The 27,179-nt window shown below is 37.0% G+C and overlaps 1 protein-coding gene and 2 pseudogenes across 1 annotated transcript in view; 2 read left to right on the top strand and 1 right to left on the bottom strand.

Moving 5' to 3' along the window:
- SUGCT (succinyl-CoA:glutarate-CoA transferase) overlaps positions 1-27,179 on the bottom strand; it is a 1,282,463-nt gene that overhangs the window by 608,735 nt on the left and 646,549 nt on the right. The window lies entirely within an intron of this gene.
- On the top strand, positions 7,474-9,584 carry LOC150001833 (nucleolin pseudogene; annotated as a pseudogene).
- LOC150001832 (mdm2-binding protein pseudogene) lies at positions 19,609-22,786 on the top strand (annotated as a pseudogene).

Here is a 27,179-nt window from a genome sequence, read left to right as displayed (position 1 = left end):
AATCTTAGGGAGAAAAATCAAGATTCAAGGAAGATCACAATGCCCAGTGGTAGACTATAAAGTAATGCAGCTAACCGTCTTTAAAGTTTTTTTCTTTTAAAATTTGTTTTCATTTGAAAGTTAAACTATGTCTGTGGCATTATCAAAGATGTTTAATTTACAGGCAAGAAGAATGTCAAATGCCTTGCTACTGGATGTCTTTCCGATAAGACAGTCCTACAGATCTATAAACTTGTGTGTGGGTTATGTTACATAAATTAACATGTGTTTTCTGTTTTCAAAGGGCATAAGCCTATCATCTCATTACCTGAGTGATTGTCTGTACGTATAGGCTTCACTTAATCCTGTCTGCATTGCTGCCTCCTGAGACTCAATGGTTTGGCTGAACTAAGTGGCTGGGTTGGTGAAGAACAGGGTGGTCTGTGGGCTTCACTTTAAAACTGGTTTCTCTTTTCTATCCTAATGGCTTGGACAGAAAGAGCCCAGAGGCCTGAGAGGGGGGAAACCTAAAATATTTCCCTCAGTTCAAACTAAGTATAATGGGCAAAAGGGTTTTGGACAGGTGAGATGTACCTGGCATACCTTCCTCCAAAGAAGCCCTTCTTTTCCCTAATGTGGGACATTGAAAAATTAATACCTGTCTTTTGTCATCTAGTTGTTACGGATTGAATGATGTCCTTTAACCCTGTTGCCCCCAGAATACAACAAGGATGCCAGCCTGTTAAACCAACCATGCCGTTGTCCAGAGACAGCCAACCAACCTGGAGTCTGCACGATCCTTCTCCTTGTAGGAAGGCCACCCTCCCCTCCACACCCCCACTCTTATTAGGGATTTCTTGACCCAAGGGTAGGTAGGACGACGACCATGTCCAGCTTGAAGCAGCTAGAGGAGCTCGAAACCTTCATCCATTGTCCTTTATAAGATTGTAAAGAGTCTTAAGTCTGAGAGGGAAGGATTGTTATTTTTTATTGTTAAAATATTTAACTAATTAATTAATTATTTTTTAAAAAAAGAAGAAGAATATATGAAAGGATGAGCCATGGGCATGGACTTGGGGAGGGGATTGTCGGGGAAGGGGGTTGCTGGGTGGAGGGGAGCAAAGGGGAAAAAAAAAAGAATAGGATATCAGATCCAACTAAGTTCCATAACGCAAAGCCATAGGAAGAAATTAAGAGAAGACAGCATAAATAAAATTAATATAAAAAATTCTTTAAATATAGGCTTCTTCTCATTTCTTCTATCAGCTCCCTTGAAATACTTAATATTATGTAACACATGAAGTAGACTAATAATTATAACAATGTATTGCAGAGTTAGTAATATACATAGATGTCTCATATCTATATACACAAAAAGGAGCTATATAAGTGTAAAGTTTCCATATTTCACTATAACTCAGTATACAACTGTCAAAAAAGAATAGATTTTCCAAAAGCTAATTCTTTGAAAAGATAAATTGTCAAACCTTTAATTAGACTAATCAAGAAAAAAAGAGACAGGACACAAATAAATAAAATCAGAAGTGAAAGAGGAGAAGTAATAGCTGATCCCACAGAAATATAAAGGACTATAAGAGATTACTGTGAACAGTTCTATGCCAAGAAATCGGACAACCTGGGTGAGATGGATAAATTTCTAGAAACATACAATCTTCCAAACTGAACCAGGAAGAAGCAGAAAACCTGAATATACCAACAACAACTAGTGAAATTGAAGCAGTAATCAAAAAAGCCCTGGACTAGATAACTTCACATGCTAATTTTATGAAACATTTAAAGAAGAACTAACACTTATACTTCTAAAACTATTCCAAAAAATCCAAGAAGAGGGAGGACTAATAAACGCTCTTTACAATTCCAAAAACAAATAAAGATACAAAAAAGCAAGAAAATTACAGGCAGTATCTCTGATGAACATAAATGCTAAAATCCTCAACAAAATATTAGCAAACCAGATCCAGCAATTCATTTAAAAGCTCGTAGAGCATGACCAGATGTGATTTATTCCAGGGATGCAAGGATGGTATAATACTTGCAAATCAATAAATATGATACATCACATAAAAAAATGAAATATAAAATTTACATGATCATACAAATAGATGTAGAAAAAGGATTTGATAAAATCCAGCATGGATTTGTGCTAGTAAACTCAACAAAGTAGAAATAGAAGAAGCATACCTCAACATAATACAGGCCATAGATGAGAAACCTATAGCCAACATCATACTCAATGGGCAAACACTAAAAGCTTTCTCCCTAAAATTAGAAAAAAAGAGAAAAGTGTCCACCGTCACCACTCTCATTCAACATAGTATTGGAAGTTCTAGCCACAGAGATCAGACAAGAAAAAGAAATAAAAGGCATTCAAATTGGTAAGAAGGAAGTAAAACTGTCCTGATTTGCAGATGACATGATATGTACATAGAAAACTCTATAGCTTCCACCAAAAAGCTACTCAACCTAAATTAAATTTTGGACAGTGGCTAGGTACCAAGTCAGTATTCAGAAATCAGTAGCATTTTTGGACATCAACACTGAACTAATTATCAAAAACAAAAACTAAGAAAAAGATACCATTTACTAAAACATAAATAAATAAATAAATAAATAAATAAATAAATAAATAAAGTACCTAGGAATAAAATTAATCAAGGAGGTAAAAGATCTGTACTTGGAAAACCACAGAACACTGAGGAAAGAGATTGAGGAAGATACAAATAAATGAAGCATATACGATGTTCATGGACTGGAAGAATTAATATCATTAAAATATACATACTACCCAAAGAATCTACAGATCCATATGCAATAGCTATTAAAATACCAATGGCATATTTCACAGATCTAGAGCAAATATTTCAAAAATATATATGAAACTAATACAGACCCCAAATAACCTCAGCAATCTTGAGAAAGAAAAACAAAGTTGTAGGGATCATAAAACCTGATATCAAACTATACCATAAGTCCACTGTAATCAAAACAGTATGGTACTGGCATAAGAACAGACACATAGATCAATGAAACAGAATAGAGAGCCAGAAATAAACCCATGTCTTTATGGTCAATTAATATTGGGTTGGCCAAAAAGTTCATTTAGTTTTTTCCATACGATGGTTGTCTTAGTGTTTATTGTCTTTAATTTCATTCAAAACAATTTTGTTAGATTGAATTATGACAATTGTCATATCAGCATGCATTGAAAAAATCTAATATTGAAGATGTAAGAAAATACACAACATTTTGACATTATCTTTTATTATTTCAAGAAAGGTAAAAAGGCAATGAAATGCAAAAAAAAGATTTATGCGGTGTATGGAGATGGTGCTGTGACTGATTGGGCATGTGAAAAGTGATTTGAAAAGTTTCTTGGTACTATTAATATTTTGGCCAACTAAATTCTTTGCTGTGGGGCTGCCTTTACATTGGGAGATGTGTAGCAGCACCACAGGCCTCTACCCACTAAAACCCAATAGTGGGAGAGAGCCAACATACTCAGAATATCCAAATCAATAAAGTTAATAATGAAAACAAAAAATGTGCATTTTATTTTATGAAAAAAACTAAACAGACATCTTAGTCAACCCAGTATATGACAAAGGGGACACGAGCATACAATGCAGTAAAGATAGTCTATTTTAAAAATGGTGTTGGGAGAACTAGACTACTACATGTGAAAAAGAAAAAGAAAATAGACCATTAATTTATACCATACACCATAATGAACTCAAAATGCATAAAAGACTTTAATATAAGTTGTGACACCATAAATATCCTAGTGGAAAAAACAGGCAGTAAAATATCAGCTATCTGAGAGAAGATGGCAGAAGAGTGAGGGGAGGCTGCACTTTCAGACTCCCGAGACCTGTCTGTAGTTTGGACTAATTGCATACAGAACATCTCAGTGAGCAGCTGGACACTGGCAGGAGTCGAGCTTTGGCACTGCTGGATTAGACAAAAACCACCTGGGAACAACCCATTTAGTGAGGATAACAGAGGAGAAAGGGACGAGACAGGATTCCTGACTGGGCTGGTTACCCAAGCTGTGGCTTGAAGTACACAAAGACTTTTTGGCAACCACAGGCTTCCCTAAAGAGGAGTCGGGAGGAGAGCAAATCTCTGCCTGCTGGCAGAGACAGGACTTGAACAGGTGGCATTGGCGCTAAACGACAGGAGACAGCATACCGCCGTGCAAGTGAGAAAGTAGTTTTCCTTTATATTTTTCTCTTGTGGACTGTGGAAAGGGGTGAAAAGTTTGGGGATAGTAGGACATTCTTGAGGAGCGCAGGCGCAGAGGCGCGCTTATCCACTCTCCAACCCTCCCCTTGGGTCGATAGGGTGCGGATAGGAAAGTGCCCTCATTCACTGGCCCAGGTACATGGGGCCGCAAGTCCAGGTGCCCCTCGGACATGCCCCAACAGACATAAGATCAGTGTCCCAATGGACACAGGGAGGGCCCACTCGACATGCAGAAGACCGTGCGCAGACACCCTGGGCCAGCTCCATTGGGCTCCAGGCCGGAGCGCAGACCACTTGCTCAGGCTCTGCTTGTGTCGACCCAGGTGGGTGAGGGAACGACAGGCAGCTGCGATGTGGGAACAGCGGGTGGCAGCGACTCACAGATGCTCACTTCCACTGGGCCCAAGTGTCTGGGACCCCGCCCTAAGAGGTGAGAGACAGCAGGCCTGAGGCAAGCTCTTGGGCCGCCTTGCGCGTACAGGGGCACATGTGCAAATGCACCTCAGCTAGCTCCAACAGACGCCAAAGGAACATGCCATGCCGGCCACCGCGGGCGCACACCACTGCTGCAAGGAACAGGAATCTCTGACCTGCCTCATTAGACCAGCTGTGGATACAGAAAAAGAAGATGACATACAAAGACTAAACTGAGTAAAAACATTCCTTTTTTTTTCTTCTTCTTTAAAGGGAAAGGAAAATATATATATATATATATATATATATATATATATATATATATATATATAATTTGTTTCATACAATCTCTCCTTCTTATCCTTTCTCTTTAATTGCTGTTTATTTGCTTGTGTCTCTAGTTTAGCCTCCCATTCACTCTAAATAAATAGACTGTTACTACTATATAAATCTAATACTATACAATCCCACTTTCTTACTATATTCTGCATTCTTCCCTCCTTTTCTTCTATTGTTATTAACATACAATGTAAATATTACCTACTGTCTTGCATAGTCTTGACACTACTTGCTACTATTATTAATCTATCATCCCCTCTCTCAGAAATCATATTTTTACTCCCTAAAAACAACTCTTATCTATTCTTCCTATAGTATAAAAGCTCTAATCTCTCTACATATATATATAAATACTGGCTTGTTGGCTGACAATAGCGGGATAGAGGGTGGGGGATATTTTTGAGGGCGTGGGTCTCCTGCCTGGGCTGTGTCTTTATGTTTTTAACAGCATCTCCACAAAAAAACTCAAGACAAAGTGGATAGAGCGAGTATCAAAAAACTAGCCAGAAGGAAGATCCTACCAAAGAGCATACGAAATGTAATCAGACAGCATAAACAAGTGACATAAAGGGTAACCCAAGAACATCAGGCTCAGGTGATCAAAGAGACTACACAACTGAAATCCCCAGATCTCCTATAAAGAATCTCATACCACAAAGGTGGGAAGTCAAAGCAGACAACGCACCCCCCAAAAAACAAGAAGAATCCAACATGGTACGATGCAGAAATAACATATCAATGAAGAGAAAAGAGGAATCCCCAGAAAGAGAGGTAGATGGAATAGACATAGCCCAAATGTCAGACATGGAATTCAAAACAATGGTGGTGAAGAAACTCAATATACTTGACAACCTCCAAGGAAGTTATCAACACCTCCAAGAAAATTACAGGGAACTTGCAGAGAACTACACCAGCATAAAAAAATTTTAAAAAAAGACATAGAAATTAATTACAAGAACAAGGAAGAAATGAAGAATTAAATCTCTGAACTGAAGAACACAGTAGAATCAGTCAAAAGCAGACTAAACAAAGCAGAGGATCGAATTAGTGAGTTAGAAGATAATGTGAAGAAAAACTCCCAGACAATACAACAAAATTAAAAAAAAGATTGAAAAAATATAAACAAGATGTAAGGAAGTTACAGGATAGCATGAAAAGAAATAATATCAGGATCATGGGAAAAAGAGAGGGAGAAGAAGAAAAGCATGGGATGGAAAAGCTGATAGGAGAAATAGTGATAGAAAATATTCCCAACCTGATGAGAAAAAAAGTTATGCAAGTTCAGGAAGCACAGAGAGTTCCAATGAAGAGGAATCCCCAAAAACCCACTCTGAGGCACATCATAATTAAAATGGCAACATTCCAAGACAAAGAGAGATCCTAAAAGCAGCAAGAACAAAACAACAACTAATAACACAGAAGGGAGCTCCGATAAGGCTATCGGCCGATTTCTCAACAGAAACACTACAAGCCAGAAGGGAATGGTCAAAAATATTTCAAGCAATGAAAAACAAAGGCCTACAACAAAAAATACTCTACCCAGCAAGGCTCTCATTCAAAATGGAAGGTGAAATAAGGAGTTCCTCAGACAAAGGAAGACTAAAAGGATACATCTCCACCAAACCAGAATTGCAAGAGATGCTAAAAAAAATGTTCTAAGAAAAAAGAAGAAAAGAATAAGAGGAGAGCAACAGAGGTACAAAGGGAAATGAACAAATACATGTCAATAATAACCTTAAATGTAAATGGTTTCAATGCTCCAAATAAAAGACATAGGGTAACAGAATGGATAAGAAAACAGGACCCACATATTTGCTGTCTACAAGAAACACACCTCAAAACAAAAGATTTACATAGACTGAAAGTAAAGGGATATAAAAAAAATATTCCAAGCAAACAGACCTGAATAAAAAGCCGGGGTAGCAGTCCTCATATCAGACAAAATGGATTTCAAAGCAAGGGCAATAAAAAGAGACAAAGAAGGACATTTCATAATACTTAAAGCAACAATCCAACAAGAAGATATAACACTGATAAACATATATGCACCCAACGTAGGAGCATCAAAAACATAAAGCAAATACTAGAAGACCACAAGAAGGATATTAACAACAACACACTCATAGTAGGGGACTTCAACACTCCATTATCAACAATAGACAGATCTTCGAAGCAAAGAAACACCAAGGATATACAGGCATTGAACAACACACTAAACCACATGGACTTAATTAATATATATAGGACTCTTCACCCCAAAGCAAAATATACATTCTTTTCAAATGCACATGGGACATTTTCAAAGATAGACCACGTGATAGGACACAAAACAAGCCTCAACAAATTCAAGAAAATTGAAATCATATCAAGCATCTTTTCAGACCACAATGCCTTGAAACTAAAAATGAACCTCAGAGGTTCCTTCGGGCTCATCTGCGCCACTCATCCGCCACACACTCGGCCGTCATAAGCCCGACCATGGTGAAGCTCGCAAAGGCTGATAAAAACCAAGGTGACCACAAGAAAATGGCTCTCTCCCCAAAGGAGGTAGAAGAAGATAGTGAAGATGAGGAAATGTCAGAAGATGAAGATGAAGAAAGCAGTGAAGAAGAGGTGATCATTCCTCAGAAAAAAGGCAAGAAGGCTACCACAACTCCAGCAAAGAAGGTGATGGTTTCCCCAGCAAAAAAGATGGCGGTTGCCATACCAGCCAAGAAAGCAGTTGTCACCCCTGGCAAAAAGGCAGTGGCTATGCCTGCTCCTGGGGAAAAGGCAGCAGTCACGCCAGCCAAAGCAGTAGCCACACCTGGCAAGAAGGGAGGTACACCAGCCAAAGCATTGGTAGCAGCCCCTGGTAAGAAGGGAGTGGCCAACCCAGCCAAGGGAGCAAAGAACGGCAAAAATGCCAAGAAGGAAGACAGTGATGAGGAAGATGATGAAGACAGTGAAGAGGAGGAGGAGGAGGATGAAGATGAAAATGAGGATGAATTTGAGCCAGCAGTGAAGAAAGCTGCTGCTGTTGCTCCTGCCTCTGATGATGAGGGTGAGGATGAAGATGATGATGAAGATGATGTGGATGAGGACGAAGATGAAGAAGATGACTCTGAAGAAGAACCTATGGAGGTTGCACAAGCCAAAGCTAAGAAAATTGCAAAAGCTGTTGTTGTGAAGGCCAAGAGCATACCTGAGGATGAAGATGAAGAGGATGACAACGAAGAGGACGATGAAGATGAGGAAGAGGAGGAGGATGAAGAGGATGAAGATGAGCCAGTCAAAGATGCAGCACCTGGAAAACGAAAGAAGGAAATGGCCAAACAGAAAGCTGCTCCTGAAGCCAAGAAGCAGAAGATGGAAGCCACAGAACCAACTACAGCTTTCAATCTCTTTGTTGGAAACCTGAACTTCAGCAAATCTGCCCCTGAATTAAAAACGGGTATCAGTGACGTTTTCGTTAAAAACGATCTTGCTGTCGTGGATGTCAGAATTGGTATGTCTTGGAAGTTTGTTATTTGGATTTTGAATCTGCTGAAGACCTGGAAAAAGCCTTGGAACTCACAGGTTTAAAAGTCTTTGGTGATGAAATTAAACTAGAAAAACCAAAGGGAAAAGACAGTAAAAAAGATCAAGATACAAGAGCACTTTTGGCTAAAAATCTGCCTTATAAAGTTACTCAGGATGAATTAAAAGAGGTGTTTGAAGATGCTATTGAGATCAGATTAGTCAGCAAGGACAGGAAGAGTAAAGGGATTGCTTATATTGAATTTAAGACAGAAGCTGATGCAGAGAAAACCTTGGAAGAGAAGCATGGAACAGAAATAGATGGGCGATCCATTTCCCTGTACTATACTGGAGAGAAAGGTCAAAGTCAAGACTACAGAGGTGGCAAGAATAGCACTTGGAGTGGTGAATCAAAAACTCTGGTTTTAAGCAACCTTTCATACAGTGCAACAGAAGAAACTCTTCAGGAAGTATTTGAGAAGGCAACATCTATCAAAGTGGCCCAGAACCAAAATGGCAAATCTAAAGGGTATGCATTTATAGAATTTGCTTCATTTGAAGATGCTAAAGAAGCTCTAAATTCCTGTAACAAGAGAGAAATTGAGGGCAGAGCAATCAGGCTGGAATTGCAAGGACCCAGAGGATCACCTAATGCAAGAAGCCAGCCGTCCAAAACTCTGTTTCTCAAAGGTCTGTCTGAGGAGACTACAGAAGAGACATTAAAGGAGTCGTTTGATGGCTCTTTTTGGACCCGGATAGTCACAGACCAGGAGACAGGCTCTACTAAAGGGTTTGGTTTTGTAGATTTCAAGAGTGAAGAAGACGCCAAAGCAGCCAAGGAGGCCATGGAAGATGGTGAAATTGATGGAAACAAAGTGACTTTGGATTGGGCCAAGCCTAAGGGTGAAGGTGGCTTCGAGGGTCGTGGCAGAGGCTGAGGTGGCTTTGGAGGCCGAAGTGGTGGCAGAGGAGGCCGAGGAGGATTCGGAGGCCGAGGCCGGGGAGGTTTTGGAGGTCGAGGAGGCTTCCGGGGAGGCAGAGGCAGCAGCGGCGATCACAAGCCACAGGGAAAGAAGACGAAGTTTGAATAATTTCTTCTATTCCTGTCTTTCCCTCTTCTGTTTGAAAGAAAGGACTCTGGGGTCTCTACTCTGTTACCTGATCACTGACAGAGCCTTCTAAGGACATTCTAAGACAGTATATACATCCCTGTGGTCTATTTGGAAATCCGCATATATAACATTTCAAGTGAGATACCTTGTTGGTTTTGACTGGATATTCATATAAACTTTTTAAAGAGATGAGAGATAGAGCTAACCCTTACCTGTAAGTTTTTGAGTTTATATTGTTTCTTCACATGTACAAAACCATTTTTTCCTACAAATAGGTTTTTTTGTGTGTGTTGGGGGTATAAAGGAAAGAATGTTTTATCATGATTTCGCTTCAGCAACTTTGGGACAAATTAAAGGTCCTAAACTCTGGTGCCAAAAAAATAAATAAATAAATAAATAAAAAATAAAAATAAAAATCAACCTCAGAGAAAAAAATCAAAGATACCCAAAGTCATGGAGAAGAAATAACAGGCTATTAAATAATGAATGGGTTAACAATAATATCAAAGAAGAAATCAAGAAATTTCTGGAAACTAATGATAATGAACACACAACAGCCCAAAACCTATGGGACACAGCTAAAGCAGTCCTAAGAGGGAAGTTCAGAGCAATACAGGCATATCTGAAAAGGATAAAAGAATCTTAAATTAAAAATCTAACCCTAAAGCTAGAAGAACTAGAAAAACAACAACAAACAAAGACTAGGGCAAGAAGGAAGGAAATCATCAAGATCAGAGCAGAATTAAATAACATAGAGACTAAACAAATAATCTAAAAGATCAACAAAACCAGGAACTGGTTCTTTGAAAAAATAAACAAAATCGACAAGCCTCTAGCCAGGCTCATCAAGACAAAAAGAGAGAAGATCCAAATAAACAAAATCAGATGAAAATGGAGAAATCACGACTGATACCACAGAAATAAAAATGATAGTAATAAATTACTACAAACAATTGTATGGCAAAAAATTTGACAACCTAGAAGAAATTGATGAATTTCTAGAAACATATAATCTTCCAAAACTGAATCAAGAAGAAGTAGAAAGTCTCAACAGAACAATAACAAAGAAGGTAATTGAAACAGTAATCAAAAATCTCCCTGCACACAAAATCCCTGAACTGGATGGCTTCACAGGTGAATTTTACAAAACATTTAGGGAAGAATTAACTCCTATTCTCCTTAAACTACTCCAAAAAATCCAAGAAGAGGGAAAAATCCCAAACTCTTTCTATGAAGCCAGTATTACCCTAATCCCAAAACCAGGTCAAGACACAACAAAGAAAGAAAATTATAGATCAATATCACTGATGAACATAGATGCTAAAATCCTCAATAAAATATTGGCAAACAGGATCCAGCAATACATCAAAAATATTATACACCACGATCAAGTGGGATTCATCCTAGGGGTGCAAGAATGGTTTAATATTTGCAAATCAATAAATATAATACATCATTTAAAGAAAATGAAAGATAAAAATCATATGATCATATCAATAGATGCAGAAAAAGCATTTGATAAAGTACAACACCTACTTATGATGAAAACACTCAGCAAAATGAGAGTAGAGGGAGAATACCTTAACATAATTAAGGCTATATATGAGAAGCCCGAAACCAAGATCATACTCAATAGACAAAAACTGAAAGCATTCCCCCTGAAATCAGGAACTAGACAAGGCTGTCCGCTCTCTCCACTCCTATTCAACATAGTGTTGGAAGTCCTAGCCCCAGCAATCAGACAAGAAAAGAAATAAAAGGCATCCAAATTGGGAAGAAAGAGGTAAAACTATTATTATATGCAGATGGCATGATGGTATACCCAGAAAACCCTATAAACTCCACTAAAAGACTACTCAATATATAAGTGAATTTGGCAAAATAGCAGGGTACAAAATAAATATACAAAAATCTAAGGCATTTCTGTACACCAACAATAAAATATCAGAGACAGAAAAAGAAAATACCATTTACTATGGCAACAAGAAAAATAAAGTACCTAGGAGTAAACTTAACCAAAGAGATAAAAGACCTGTACTCTGAAAATTTTGTAACCTTGAAGGAAGAAATTAAGGAAGATAGAAATAAATGGAAGCAAATACCATGTTCTTGGATGGGAAGAATCAACATCATCAAAATGGCCATACTACCCAAAGCAATTTACAGATTCAATGCAATCCCTATTAAAATACCAATGATATATTTCATAGACCTAGAAAAAATACTCCAAAAATTTATACAGAACCAAAAAAGAGCCCGAATAGCAAAAGCAATCTTGAGACATAAGAACACAGCAGAACGAATCACAACACCATATATCAAACAATACTACAAAGCCACTGTGATCAAAACAGTCTGGTACTGACATAAGAACAGACATATAGATCAGTGGAACAGAATAGAGTCCAGAAATAAACCCAGGCCTTAATGGGCAACTAATATTTGATTTAAAAAAAAGGAAGAATCATAAAATGGAGTGAGAAGAGCCTCTTTAACAAATGGTGCTGCGAGAACTGGACAGAGACTTGCAAAATAATGAAACTAGACCACCAAATTACACCACACACAAGAATAAACTAAAGATGGATCAAAGACTTAAATGTAAGCCATGACATCATAAAAGTCCTAGAGGAAAACATAGGCTCGAAAATTTCAGATATTTCATGTAACAATGTCTTCACGGATACATCTCCTAAGTCAATAAAAATAAAGGAAAAAATAAACAAATGGGAGTACATCAAACTAAAGAGTTTCTGCTCAGCAAAAGAAAACATCAGCAAGATGAAAAGGAAATCAACGATATGGGAAAACATATTTCCAATTACATCACAGACAGGAAACTGATCTCTAAACTGTATAAAGAGCTTATACGACTAAACATCAAGAAAATAAACAACCCAATTTAAAAATGGGCAAAGGACCTGAACAAATACTTCCCTGAAGAGGACATACAGAAGGTCCATAGACACATGAAAAAATGCTCAAATCATTAGCCATCAGGGAGATGCAAATAAAAACCACAATGAGATACCATTTTACACCAGTCAGAATGGCCATCATCAACAAATCAACAAACAAGAAAAGCTGGCAAGGATGTGGAGAAACGGAGACCCTACTGTACTGTTGTTGGGAATGCAGACTGGTGCAGCCACTATGGAAAACAGTATGGAATTACCTCAAAAAACTTAAAATGGAACTGCCTTTTGAACCCGCAATTCCACTCCTAGGACTATACCTGAAAAATCCTAAAACACTAATTCAAAAGATCCTATGTACCCCTATGTTCATAGCAGCACTGTTTACAATAGCTAAGTGCTGGAAACAGCCTAAATGCCCATCTGTAGATGAGTGGATCAAAAAACTGTGGACATTTACACAATGGAATACTATGTAGCAGAAAGAAAGAAGGAACTCCTGTCATTTGCAACAACATGGTTGGAACTAGAGAGAATTATGCGTAGTGAAATAAGCCAGGCAAAGAAAGAAAAATACCATACAATATCAGCTAATACAGGAAACTAAAGAACAACACAAACAAAGGAATAAATAGGACAAAGAGCAGAATAGCAGTCAATATGGGGGAGGGGGGAGCGAGAGAAGGGGGATAAGTAAGGGAAGGTTTTAGTCAAAAAATATGTATAAATGACTCATGAACATGGACAATGGGGAGGGATATGATTGTGGGAGAATGGGTGGGCTTGGTGGGGGAGATAAATGGGGGGAAAATGGGACAAATGTAATTGAAAAATCAAAAAATAAAAAAATGAAAAATAAAATAATAAAAATTTAATAAAAATATCAGATATCTCACATAGCAATATTTTCAAGCAAAGAAAATTTTAAAAAATTAAAAAATGGGACTACATCAAATTAAAAATATTCTCCATGACTAAAGAAACCATCATCAACATGAAATGGGAAACAATCATCAAGATAAGAGCAGAATTAAATGACCTAGAGACTAAACAAACAATTCAAAAGATCAATAAAAGCAAGAGCTGGTTCTTTGAAGAGATAAACAAAATTGACAAGCTTTTATCCAGGCTTATCAAGAAAAAGGAGAGGACCCAAATAAAATCAGAAATAAAAGAGGAGAAATCACAAATGATACCACAGAAATACAAAGGATTGTAAGAAATTATTATGAACAACTGCATCACAAGATATTTGACAACCAAAGTGAAATGGACAAACTTCTGGAAACATATGATCTTCCACAACTGAATCAAGAAGCAGAAAGCCTGAACAGACCAGTAACAAGTAGTAAAATTGAAACAGTAATTAAAAAACTCCCAGCACACAAAAGCCCTGGACTGGATGGCTTCACAGGTAAATTTTATAAAACATTTAGGGAAGAAATAACTCCCATCCTTCCCAAATTATTCAAAAATATCCAAGAAGAGGGAAGACTCCCAAACTCTTTCTATGAAGCCAGTATTACTCTAATTCCAAAACCAGGTCAAGACACAACAGAATAAGAAAACTACATGCTAATGTCGCTGATAAACATAGATGCTAAATTCTCAACATAATATTGGCAAACAGGATACAGCAACACATTAGAAAGATCATACACCACTCTCAAGGGGGGATTCATACCAGGGATGCAAGGATAGTTTAATATTCAGAATCAATAAATGTAATACACTACATAAAATGGAGTGAAAAGAGTCTCTTTAACAAATGGTGCTGGGAGAACTATACAGCTACACGCAAAAAAGTAAAACTAGATTACCAACTTACACCATACACCAGAATAAACTCAAGATAAATCAAAGACTTAAATGTGAGCTATGACATGATAAAAGTCCTAGAGGAAATCATAGGCAGGAAAATTTGGATATCCCACTAGGAATATTTTCACTGATATATTCCCTAAGGTAAGAAAAATAAAGGAAAAGAATAAACAAATGGGACTACATAAAACTAAAGTGTTTCTGCTCAGCAAAAGAAAACATCAGCAAGATCAAAAGAGAACCAATCATGTGGGAAAATATATTTAACAATGATACCCGGGGTTGGTCTCCAAAATATATAAAGAATGTATACAACTCAACACCAAGAAAACAGACAACCCAATTAAAAAATGGGCAAAGGACCTAAACAAACACTTCTCCAAAGAAGACATACAGAGGGTCCATAGGCATATGAAGAAATGTTCAACATCACTAGCCATCATAGAGATGCAAATAAAAACCACAATGAGATACCACCTCACACCAGTCAGAAAGACCATCATCAATAAATCAACAAACAACATGTGCTTGTGAGGATGTGGAGAAAAGGGAACCTTAGGGCACTGTTGGTAGGAATGCAGACTGGTGCAGCCACTATGGAAAACAGTATGAAATTTCCTCAAAAAACTAAAAACAAAACTGCCTTTTGAACCAGTAATTCCAGTGGTAGGATTCTATCCAAAGAATACTCAAACGCTAATTCAAAAGAATCTATGCACATCTATGTTCATAGCAGCACTGTTTATAATAGCCAAGTGCTGGAAACAACCTAAGTGCCCATCTGTAGATGAGTGAATCAAAAAACTGTGGTATATTTACACAATGGAGTTCTATGTAGCAGAAAGAAAGAAGGAACTTCTACCATTTGCAACAACATGGATGGAACTAAAGAGAATTATGCTTAGAAAAATAAGCCAGGCATTGAAAGAAAATACCATATGCTATCACCTGATACAGGAGACTAATGAACAACACAAAAAAGCAAAATCGAACCAGAGGTATGTAAACAAGTAAACTTACAGTGACAAGGTGGGGGGGCAGACGGGGAGGGAGAGAAGGGGATAAGAAGGGGAATGGCCTAGTCAAAGAATATGTATAAATGACCCATGGACATGGACAACTGGGTGGGGACTGACTGTGGGAGAAGGGGTGTGAAGGGTGCGGGGAAGCAATAAGGAAAAAAGTGGAACAACTGTAACGGAAAAACAAACAAAAATTTTTGGTGGGGAATAAAATATGAAAATAAAATTAATTAATAAATGAGCCAGCAAATCCTACCTCCCGAAAAAAAAACCTGATATGTAGAAAAGTGAACAAAAGAAAATGTAAAGTATCAAAATGCAATTTTAATGAATATTAGAAAAACAAGGATTTACCTTCACACTGTATATTTTTCTGCCTACCTGATCCCTCTAGAATTTGGCATTCTGAAGAAGTAAGCAATGACATAAGGTTCTTTGTATAAAACTAATAAGACCAGTTGTTAATACAGGTTTGGTTGACCAGAATTTTGACTGGAATGTCATGCCTAAAGGAGACATGCTTGGGCTCTGGTTGTTACCAAAAAGCCCTGAGGAACTGGAGTTGACTTTTGAAGGTAATAAAAGCCCACGAGGAAAAAGTCCAGGTACTTTGGTTGGTTATGCGATCCATGGCAATTTTTCCAGGGAACGAATGAAGGTTGATTCCTGAAAGATCGCTAGAAGGGAGGTCCCTTCTAACGCACAATGGAAAACCCAAAGGACTTGGAAAATACAGGTGTTTACAGGTAAGGCTGAATGGCAGGTATGTGGTTCAGCTTCTGTACCCTGAAGGGTAGACTGAAAGTCACCCTAAAGGTTCCTTGTGTGAGTTCCAGCAAAGCAGATGTAAAGATCATATGTGATCATTTGCTGCTCTTCTTGTGTGTATGCAAATGAACAGGATAAATTAAAAATGGACTTAATGTGGTCCCTTTAATGACAAGGAGGGTAATCTTAAGGAGAAAAATTGTGATTCAAGGAAAATCACAATGTTCAGTGGTAGACTATAAACTAGTGCAGTTAACTGTCTTTAAAGTTTATTTTCATTTAAAGTTTGTTTTCATTTTAAAGTTAAACTAGGTCTGTGACGTCATCAAAGATGCTTAATTTACAGGCAAGAAGAATGTCAAATGCCTTGTAACTGGATGTCTTTCCAAAAAGACAGTTTTGCAGATTTAGAGACTAGTTTGTGGGTTATGTTGCGTAAATTAACATGAGTGTTCTGTTTTCATAGGGCATAAGGCTATGATCTCATTACCTGAGTGATTGTTATGTCTAGGCCTCAATTAATCCTGTCTGCATTGCTTCCTCCTAAGACTCAATGGTTTGGCTGAACTAAGTGGCTGGGTTGGTGAAGCATGGGGTGATTGTGGGCTTCACCTTAAAAGTGGTTTCTCTTCTGTACCCTAATGGCTTGGACAGAAAGGGTCCAGAGGTATGAGAGGGAGGTAAACCTAAAATATTCCCCTCAGCCCAAACTAAGTATAGTGGGCAAAAGGGTTTTGGACAGCTGAGATGTTTCTGGCACACCTTACTCCAAAGAAGCCCTTTTATCCCTAATGTGGGAAATTGAAAAATTAATTTCTGCCTTTTGTCATATAGTGGTTATGGATTTAATGATTCCTTTTAACCCTGTTGCCAAATCTGTTTCCCCCAGAATACAACAAGGATGCCAGCCTGTTAAACCAAGCATGCTATTGTCTGGAGACAGCCAATTGTCTTGGAGTCTGCATGATCCTTCCCCATGTGGAAATGCAACCCTCCCGTCCACACCCCAACTCTTATTAGGAAGTTCTGGACCCAAGGGTAGGTATGACGATGACCATGTCCAGCTTGAAGCAGCTAGAGGAGCATGAGACCTTTGCCCATTGTCCTTTATAAGATTATAAAGGGTCTTACATCTGAGAGGAAGGAATTGTTATTTTCTGTTATAAAACAATAATTAATTAAGTTTTTTTAAAAATGAAGAAGAATATAGGAAAGGGTGAAACTAAGGATCTTATATGCACAACTCATGGACATTAACTAAGGGAGTGGGATTGCTGGGTGAAGTGGGGTACCAAATGGAGGGGAGTAAAGGGGAAAAACATTGGAACTATTGTAACAACATAATCAATAAAATATACTTAAAAAAAAAGAAAAAGAAAAATGAAATGGGAACCAACAGTATGGGAGAACATATTTGTCAATGTTACATTGGAAAAAGGTTTAATCTCCAAAATATATAAAGAACTCATATGACTCAACACAAGGAAGACAGACAATCCAATTAAAGAATGGGCAAAGGACATGAATAGACACTTCTCCAAGAACATACGGAGGGCGTATAGGTATATGGAAAATGTTCAATATCACTAGACATCAGAGAGATGTAGATTAAACTCTCCATGAGATATCATCTCACACCTGTCAAAATGGTTGTCAATAAATCCACAAACAAGCGTTGGCAAGAATGTAGAGAAGAGGGCACTGTTGATGGGAATGTGGGCTGGTGCAGCCACTGTGGAAAACAGTATGGAATTTCCTCAAAAATCTAAAAATGGAACTGCCTTTTGATCCAGAAATTCCACAACTGAGAAATACCCAAAAATAGAAAAACACCAATTCAAAAGAATTTATGAACCCCTCTGTTCACAGCAGTGATATTTTTAATAACCAAAATTTGGAAACAGTCTAAGTGCCCATAAAAACTATGGTACATTTACACAAAGTGATACTATGCAGGAGAAAAAAAAGAAGGAATTCCTTCCTTTGGGGACAGCATGGATGGAACTGGAGACTATTATTCCAAATAAAATAAGCCAATTGGTAAAAGACAAATAGCATATGATTTCATTTATAAGGGGAATCTAATGAACAAAACAAACTCATGATATAATAGAACCAGTGGCATAGAATCATGGAATAGACTGACAGCTGTAAGAAGGGAGGCAGGAGGTGGGAACTGATCAAAAGAAGGTGAAGTAATTAGTCAAAGAACATATATGAAGGACCCATGGGCATGGACAACAGTGTGGGAATTGACTATGGAAATGGGAAGCAGGCTACAAGGATGAGAGAAAAGGGGAAAAATTAGGATAACTGTAATAGCATAAACAATAAAACATTAAAATAATAATAATAATTAACAAAATGGATCCTGACTTTGCAATATATCTATTTTATTTTTATCTCTTGTGCTTTCAGTTCACATTAAGAAAACATTGACAAATCTAAGAATATGAATATTTTCACATATTTTCTTTTTAACAGTTGAGTCCTCAAAAACCATAGAACTCCATTCCAAGGTCCCTGTAGACTAGGCCATTTTGTATCTTTCTCCTTCATTATTATTTATTTTTGAAGTTCTTAAAATATGAATGGTGTTCAGTCTCTGTTAATCATTGTTTAATCATTGTTCACGTTTAGTGAACATTGATTCATGTTTTTTGTATGTAAATAATCAGAAAAATTATAATGAAAAGTGTTTTGATTAGTATAAATATGTGAAATCATAACATTCAGTATTGGCATATGTTTTAACTATTCAAAAATAGCCAAAACTCATTTTAAATTTCCACTAAAGAAACCAATTAAGTTATGAGAATATTTTAACCATTTTTTAAATTAAAAAGGTAACATATGATATGTTAAAGACTATTAGTTTATACATTGAGATCATATTAAATATAATTTTGTACTTTTTTCATCTTTATAAATGAACATTTTTATGTCATTCCTCAAAAACATGATAAAGGCAATATATTGTCTCATTTTATTAATGAATTTCAAGTTACTTAATCTAATATTTCAGTTTAAAAATGGGTTAAAAAACGAGTATACATTTAAGAAAAGACATACAAATGGTCAATAAGTATATAGAAAAGTGTGTGACATCACTAATCATCAGGGAAATGCAGATATCACCTCACAATGAGATATCACCTCACAACTGTTGGAATGTCTATCAGCAAAAGGATAAGATACAAGTGCTAGTGAGGATATGGAGAAAAAGAAACCCTTATGTACTGTTAGTGGGAATGAAACTAGTATAGCCACTATGGAAAATTGTATGAAGTTTCCTCATCGTATTTTGATTTTTAGTACTCTGAGATTACCCTTTCTTGGTTTTCATTTTTTACCAATAAAAAATTAGTTAGCTCTTTGGTTTGAGAGTTCAAGGCTTGGGAAATATCAATAATTTTACTATGTATCTCTAATATTTTTCAAGTGGGAGCCCTCAAACTGGGGCTCGGCTCGGAGGAGATGAAGCGGTACCTGCTCCTTGTCATCTGGGGGGAAGGAAAAGCCCCGTCGGCGGCAGGTGCAGAGGCGGAGCACCTGCTGGGGTCGCCATCCGCGGAGGGTGCTTAGAAGCAGCCAGACTTAACAGCAGCAAATGTTTATCACCTTCTGAAAAGAAGCATTGGTGCTTCAATAAATCCAGAAGATAGTACTTTCCCTGCCTGTTCAGTGGGTTGTAGACCTGGTTCCAGGAAGTGGTTCTTTGCAGTTCAGGCCATATATGGATTTTATCAGTTTTGTAGTTCTGACTGGGAGGAGATCCATTTTGGTATGGAAAAAGATGAAATTGAAGATGTTCTTCAAGCAAACATTGAAGAGTACTCGAGTAATGTTGAGTGTTTCGAGGAAGAAGATAGTAATAGCAGGGAATCTTTATCCTTGGCTGACCTATATGAAGAATCTGCAGAAAATTTGCATCAGTTATCAGACAAACTTCCTGCTCCTGGTAGAGCAATGATATAATACTGTTGCTCTCTGACAAAGATCCTCCTAAATTGAAAGACTGTTTGCCTACTGTTGGAGCATTAAAACATTTAAAGGAATGGTATTTGGCAAAAATCACTATAGCAGGAAATCATAGTGACGTAAATTGTCAGAAAATTGCATAGTACCTTCCTGCTAATGTTGTATCTTTAGAAGAGCTCACAGATGCTGTTGACTCAAAGGAATTATGGAGGGGAAAGATTCAGATATGGGAAAGAAAGTTCGGATGTGAAATTAGTTTTCCTGAATTTTGTTTAAAGGAAGTCACTCCTAAGAGTTTTAGTACGTCTAACTTAAATACTTGCTTTCTTGACAAAAAGATAATACCATCAAAGGATAAGACTTTTTTGCCAAAGGTTTTCCATTATTACGGACCTGCTTTAGAATTTGTGCAGATGATAAAATTGTCAGATCTACCCTCCTACTATATGTCAGACATTGAATTTGAGTTAGGACTGACAAAAACCCAACCTAGAGGAGTTCCGTGTTACTGTTGGAGCAGATTTCTTCTCTGTGTGGCGAGGTTGGTGCACTTTTTGTGTTGCCATGTACTATTAGTCACATACTTATTCTGCCTCCCAGCCAACTCAGTTCAAGGAAATGGAAGGAATATATAGCCAAAAAGCCTAAGACCATCGGTGTTCCAGATGTTGAAGTGAAAGGAGAGTATTCTAGCTATTATCTCTTGTTACAAGGTGGTGACAGTAGGAAATGCAAAGCCACACTGATTCACTCAGCCAGCCAGATCAATGGCTCATTTTCACTCAGTTTAATTCATGGGAAGATGAAGGCAAGGACAGAAGAAACCAAATCAAGCTTTCCTTTTGACTTCATGTCACTTCCACATTTTTCTGGGGAGCAACTTATACAGAGAGAGAAGCAGTTAGCCAGTGTTCAAACTCTGGGTTTGAAAGAATGTCTGCGAAGGAGAAAGTTGGCAGGGCAGCCTGAAGTGTTGTCGGCTGATGAACTCAACCGTCTGTTAACACTCACAAGGGAGCGCTTTTTAGATAATTTTGATGTTATTCCTAAAACAATTCTAAGAAAAACAGACAAAATTAATCCCTCCAATCCATTAAATGACACCAGCCTAATGTAAACCAATCCCCTACAATGGCCAGAACGGCATGCTCTTCAAAATTTGGAAACGTTTGAAAAAGCTAAACAAAAAATAAGAGCTGGTTCGGGACCCTGTTCCTCTGAGCAGTTGCTGGGCCGCAAAGAGGGTGCACGGGACTCGATCACACTATTAGATGCTAAAGAGTTGCTGAAATTCTTTACCTCGGATGGATTACCAGTTGGAGATCTTCAACCTTTACAGATTCAAAAGGGGGAAAAGACTTTTGTTCTGACCCCGGAACTTAGTCCTCGGAAACTTCGAGTTTTACCTTTTTGAAAAAGCCTCAGTATGTCATTATCATGGAATTGAATATTGATTGGATGACCGAAAATCTTTAGAAAGAGACGGGGGATTTTCTGAACTTCAGTCTCGTCTTATTCGCTATGAAACCCAAACCACCTGCACCAGAGAGAGTTTCCCAGTGCCCACTGTGCTGAGCCCTCTTCTGTCTCCTGCAGTTCTGTCCGAGCCTGGAAGTGTGCCCGACGGGGAGGCTTTACAGAGCGAACCTCTGACCGAAGCATCCCGACTGAAGAGATCAAAAGATCTGAATTGCCTTTATCCCCAAAAAAGACTTGTGAAGTCTGAAAATTCAGATTCTCTTCTTTCTCAGCTGAGTGGCAATGCAAATCATCACCACCATGCAGCGATATCCAAAAAGCCACGGAGAGAGAGTTCATTATCTGCGACTGGTCCATCAGTTCATAGCTATGAAACTTCCAAAGTCACTACAAAGGGCAGTTCAGGTCAAAAGCCTGTGCATGAGCCAAGAACGCCAAGGCAAATTAAGGAATCGAGATCACAGAAACATACACGGATGTTGGGAGAAGTGGTTACTAAAACCCTGAAGAAACACAGAATTACTGAGGCACATGAATGTTTCACTGCCTGTAGTGAGCGTCTCTTCGAGATCTCGAAGTACTATCTAAAGGATCTTAAAACTTCAAGGGGTCTATTTGAAGAAATGAAGAAGACCGCAAACAAAAACGTTCTACAGGTGATTGAATGGGTGTTAGAAAAGACAAGCAAGAAATAACACAGAATCATTCTCTTTGGACAATTGTTAATTGGGCAGAGCTATTACTTACCACTTCCTCTTTTAGTTTGAATATTAGAAACAAATTTCAAACTTGATTCAAAGAATAGATGTTACATCTCTAAAGAATTTCATAAATATCCCATATTTATGTAGTTTTGAGGATGCTCAATGTATTTTTAATTATATGCATATTTTATAGTTTCATTATATTTTAATTTTTTAACTTAATATTTTATATGTTTTGAAAATTTTACTCTTGGTTATTTAATTATTTCAATAAATAGAAAAATATTTCTTCTTGGTAAATGTCCTTGTTAGGTCTGTTTAAATTATTGAGCCCCAAATAAGAGAGACGACAAATGACTTTTCTCATGTATTTCAACAGCATAATTTATAGGGCTGCTCCTGCTTCAGAAAATACCGGGAAAAAAATTCAATCAGGTCTTCCCTTACCCCCTGCTCTAGAGCCACCATTGGTAGCTAGTACTAATGTTTATTTGGGATCAAAAAAAATATTTTTCAAGTGTTAGGAAATTATATATATATATATATATATATATATATATATATATATATAGTTTGATGAATAAGCTGTGTGTGAGAGGGAGAAACAGACACAGAGAAACACTTTATAAAAACAAAAACAAAAATCCTTCAGATGTTCTCAGGTCATAAATAATTTAAAGATCACTGAATGGTGAAGGTTGAAACCCTCTATTAAATTCATCTTAATCATTGAGAAGAAATTTATTAGTAATATGATAAAGTAATTATAAAAATATTTAAAAGGAGAAAGAGTTCTCTGGTAAGTTTCATGGTTAAGGTATTTTGTAATTTTTGTCAGAGTTTAAGCTTTTGTTAATTCATTTAACGGGAAAAAATCTAATGCTGTTTTATGCCTATTATTTCTCACTAGTAAAAAATTGAGCATTCATGTATAGCTCTCTGTGACAATGGAAACTTTCAACCTTGAATTGGACTATGCATCCGCCTTGAATGTTGAATAACTTCATCTTTGTGCTTTCGATTCACTGTCATACATATATAAGGTATACTATATGGCAGGCCTTCAATTACTATTTGCTAAGTGAATAAATAAGTAATTATGGTTTCCTTTGCTTTTCATGTTTTTATAAAAAAATGTTAAAAGTGTAAGAGGTTTTTTTATCATTGACATAAATTCTACAGTCTTATTTCCATTAATGTCATTCAGGGAATGTCCAAAGCATTCCAGCTGGAAATCTAAATATAAGAATATATGTACATATGTGTATATGTATATGTGTGTGTGTATATGATAGTTCAAAGAAATTGATATGTCCAAATTTCTTAAATATATGAAAAGTGAGCATAAAATTACAATAATTTTTATTTGACATTTCAATGCATTTCTTCTTAGATATTGGTTTTGCATTACAAGGTGTAATTCAACAAGGTAAAATTAAATATTATTGACTTTTACTTTATATTTTAACAAGGAACTGAAGCATAAACTTTCAATTTTTATTTCATTTAATCACTGAAGTCTAACATACATTATTTCTTCAAAAATTGAGAATATTATACCTAGGTATCATAAAATAGACACACATAATATATCTGAACTTGTTCATCACCTAACATGTACCACATGTATTCAGAGACAAACATAAAATTTATTTTTATCTCCTTTGTCTAGTATGAATTATTTTGAGACTTATTACCTCAGAATTTTAACCGCTTTCCAGTTGCAGAGAGAGTACTCTATGTATGTACTTCACAGCAGTATTAGAGACAAGGATATTATTTTGTTTATAACCCACCCAAGGCTATGCAATTGCATTTCAATAAATAACAACTAATGTCATTCCAATGGAAATGTTTAAAATACATCAGTTGTATGTATGTGTGTATTAGGAAAAGCTTAAAAAACAGGCCTATATTTTGGGGTGCTTATGGCATTTATATATGAATATTGAATACTTTTTTTCCTGACGTTCAGATATTTTGCTAAAAATTTGCTAAAACAAAATCATTTAGGGAATATGAACTAGCGTAGAGATTAATAAAAGCTCCAACTTCACAGGTTTCCACAAATTATTATATGAAAACAACAGATAATTTTAAACTATCAAATATTTCAATATGTCTCTCTGTTTCTATGACATATTTATCCCATATGAAAGATTTGTTAAAGGAGTTGCAATGTTCTTCTGGGACAGAAAGAATAAGGTTTCTGTAAAAAAATGTTAAATTAATTTTGATAGCGATGCAAAGTTAAGGGAGGGTTTTTAAGGGATGGCATGCTGCCACAGGGTGAGGATTTGCTTTGGTATCCTTTTAGAGCCTGCAGGTGTTTGGCATCAGTTAAAATTGGGGCCAGTTCTGATATTTCAGTTTTGATATTTCCTTCCCAATAGTTCTCAAAAGTAATGCTTCAGGGTGATGTCTTACACCTGATGTATTCAACTTGTGTGGTACAAACATGAAAATTCTGTTAAACAACACCAATTTTGTGACACCGTCTTCCCTCTTTTTCCCAACCAGAGGTCATAGCATCAGAAGAAACACATTAGCAGAGATTTAATTATTTACATATATACTTAATTGAGTAGTTCATTCAAAATGGTAATACACTAGAATTGCGAAACATACATAGTCTTAAACAAAATACAAAAAGAAAGAAAATAAATACTCTTTTGATTCTGAGTTGATAAGAATGCTTTTAAACCCTTGCAATGGTGAGGTCCTCACTTATTTTTGCAGAAATTCTAATAGTTTCTACTAAAAGCTGCATTTTCTTTTAAGTTTATTTGTATTGGAAAACCTCAAACCACAATTTTTTCATGCGCATGTTCCCAAGGATATGTTAAATAGGACCATACTGAGGTCATCTAATAACCTTTTTAAGAATTCCTGTAATTCACTGGACAATCTTGGCCTGATTAAAAGAAAACATTTTAAGAAAGCACTTGGAAAAACAACTATTAAAATCTATACGCAGATAACCTACATCATACTTCTATACTGAAAATAGTTTTTCACATATAATTGAAGGACAAAAACAACAAAACTACCACTAATAAAAGAGTTTTGAATCAAAACTTCTCAGAGCTATCAGTGAATTCAACCCCCCTACCCCCACCCCACAGTGTTCCTGACAGACTTAACAGTGGTTGCCTATAGCATCATTTTAACTGCAAGAGTCTGTGGCATATAATCAGAGATGAAAGGTAAAGAACCTTGGATCTATCCAAAATAAAAAATCATCCGCTGTTTTGGTGAAGTCAGAAGTGCAACTTTTCTCCAAATATGAGACAAGAATGAAACTATTTAGTTTAGAAATAATTTCTACCAGCAAGTAAATTTTTTTGTCTACCAAGATGAAAAGGTAAATTGCAAATGAAATATGCATGGTCCACTTAAGAAGTAGGCCCATGGAAAATGCTCTCCTATTTTGTGATGCTTCTAAATCTTTTTTGTTTTTGTTTTGTTTTGTTTTTTGTTAAACATACCCCCTTTCACTTCCTCAAAGTTTCATTTCCTGTGTCATGTTCCAGGCTTTGTGCTTCACCCAAATCAATTTTCTTTTTTTTTTTCAGATTTAATGTGTTTTATTGATTAAAATATTACATTTGTGCCAATTTCCCTTCCCTCTGCTCCCCTCCACCCGGTGGCCCCCCTCCCTCCAGTTGTCCCCCCCTTTTAGATTATGTCCATTAGTTGTGCATACAGTTCCTCCCAACCTCTCTCCGTCTATTCCATTCCCTCCTACCATGATCCCCAATTCCTATATCCTCTCCCTCCCTCTCCCTACTCCCCCTCCCTGTTGACCTCCCCCCAATATGCTTCCCGTACCCACAGTTCCTTTTCCACTCTCGTTGCCTGTTTAGTTTGCCTTTGTTTCATCTCCCTAGCTTCTGTTTTTTAAACCAGTCCCTTTAACATCTCACATAACAGTGGTTTGGATCTAATGAACTCTTTCAGTTTTATTTTGTCCTGGAAACACTTTCTCTGTCCTTCTATTCTGAATGACAATTTCGCTGGATAGAGTATTCGTGGTTGTAGGTTTTGGATTTTCATTACTTTGAATATTTCTTGCCAGTCCCTTCTTGCCTGTAGGGTTTCCCTTGAGAAGTCAGCTGATAGTCTAATTGGGACCCCTTTGTACATAATTCTTTTCTTCTCTCTTGCTGCTTTTAAGACTCTCTCTTTATCTTTAATTTTTGACATTTTGATTATAATGTGTCTTGGAGTGGTTCTCCCTGGGTCCAGTCTCTTGGGAACTCTCCTTGCTTCCTGGACCTACAAGTCTATTCCCTTCCCCAAGTCTGGGAAGTTCTCCTTTATTATATTTTCACTCAATTTTTCAAGTTCTAGTTCTTCTTCCTCACTCTCTGGCAAACCAATGATTCTTATGTTGGGCCTTTTATAGCTGTCCCAGAGGTTTCTGATCCTCTCATTGTTGCTTCCCATTTCCTCTCGCTGCATTGGTTGACTGCTTGTTCCTTCCCCATATTCCAGTTTGTTGAAATGAACTCTGGATTTTTTTTCCTCACCTTCTGTCTCGTATTCGGTTTTGTTCCTTTCGTTATGAAAGTTTTTCAGTTCTTTCTTATCTTTTTCCTGCTCTTTTGTGAATTCTGTAAGCCACCTGATAACAATGGCCCAGAACTGAGCCTCTGACAGGTTTCTTATCTGTTCATCTGTCAGGTTCTCTATCTGTTGTCTGGTGAGCTGTGCTACCGGGATTTCTATAGTTGTCTGCCTCATTTTGACAGATACGTTTTGTTTTCTTGGGTCGGCTGTCGGGGGCAGTGCCTGTGTACGCGTCACAAATCAGCGACCAGCGCCTGCTTGCGACCTATTTCGCAGCCCTGTGGCGCTTTCTTTCTTTGGGGGCGGGGGTCC

The sequence above is a fragment of the Furipterus horrens genome, unplaced genomic scaffold (genome assembly GCF_987537825.1).
Source record: "Furipterus horrens unplaced genomic scaffold, mFurHor1.1.pri manual_scaffold_9, whole genome shotgun sequence".
Taxonomy (NCBI): Eukaryota; Metazoa; Chordata; class Mammalia; order Chiroptera; family Furipteridae; genus Furipterus; species Furipterus horrens.
The sequence above is the reverse complement of the archived record's forward strand: the minus strand, read 5'-3'. Positions and strand labels throughout refer to the sequence as shown.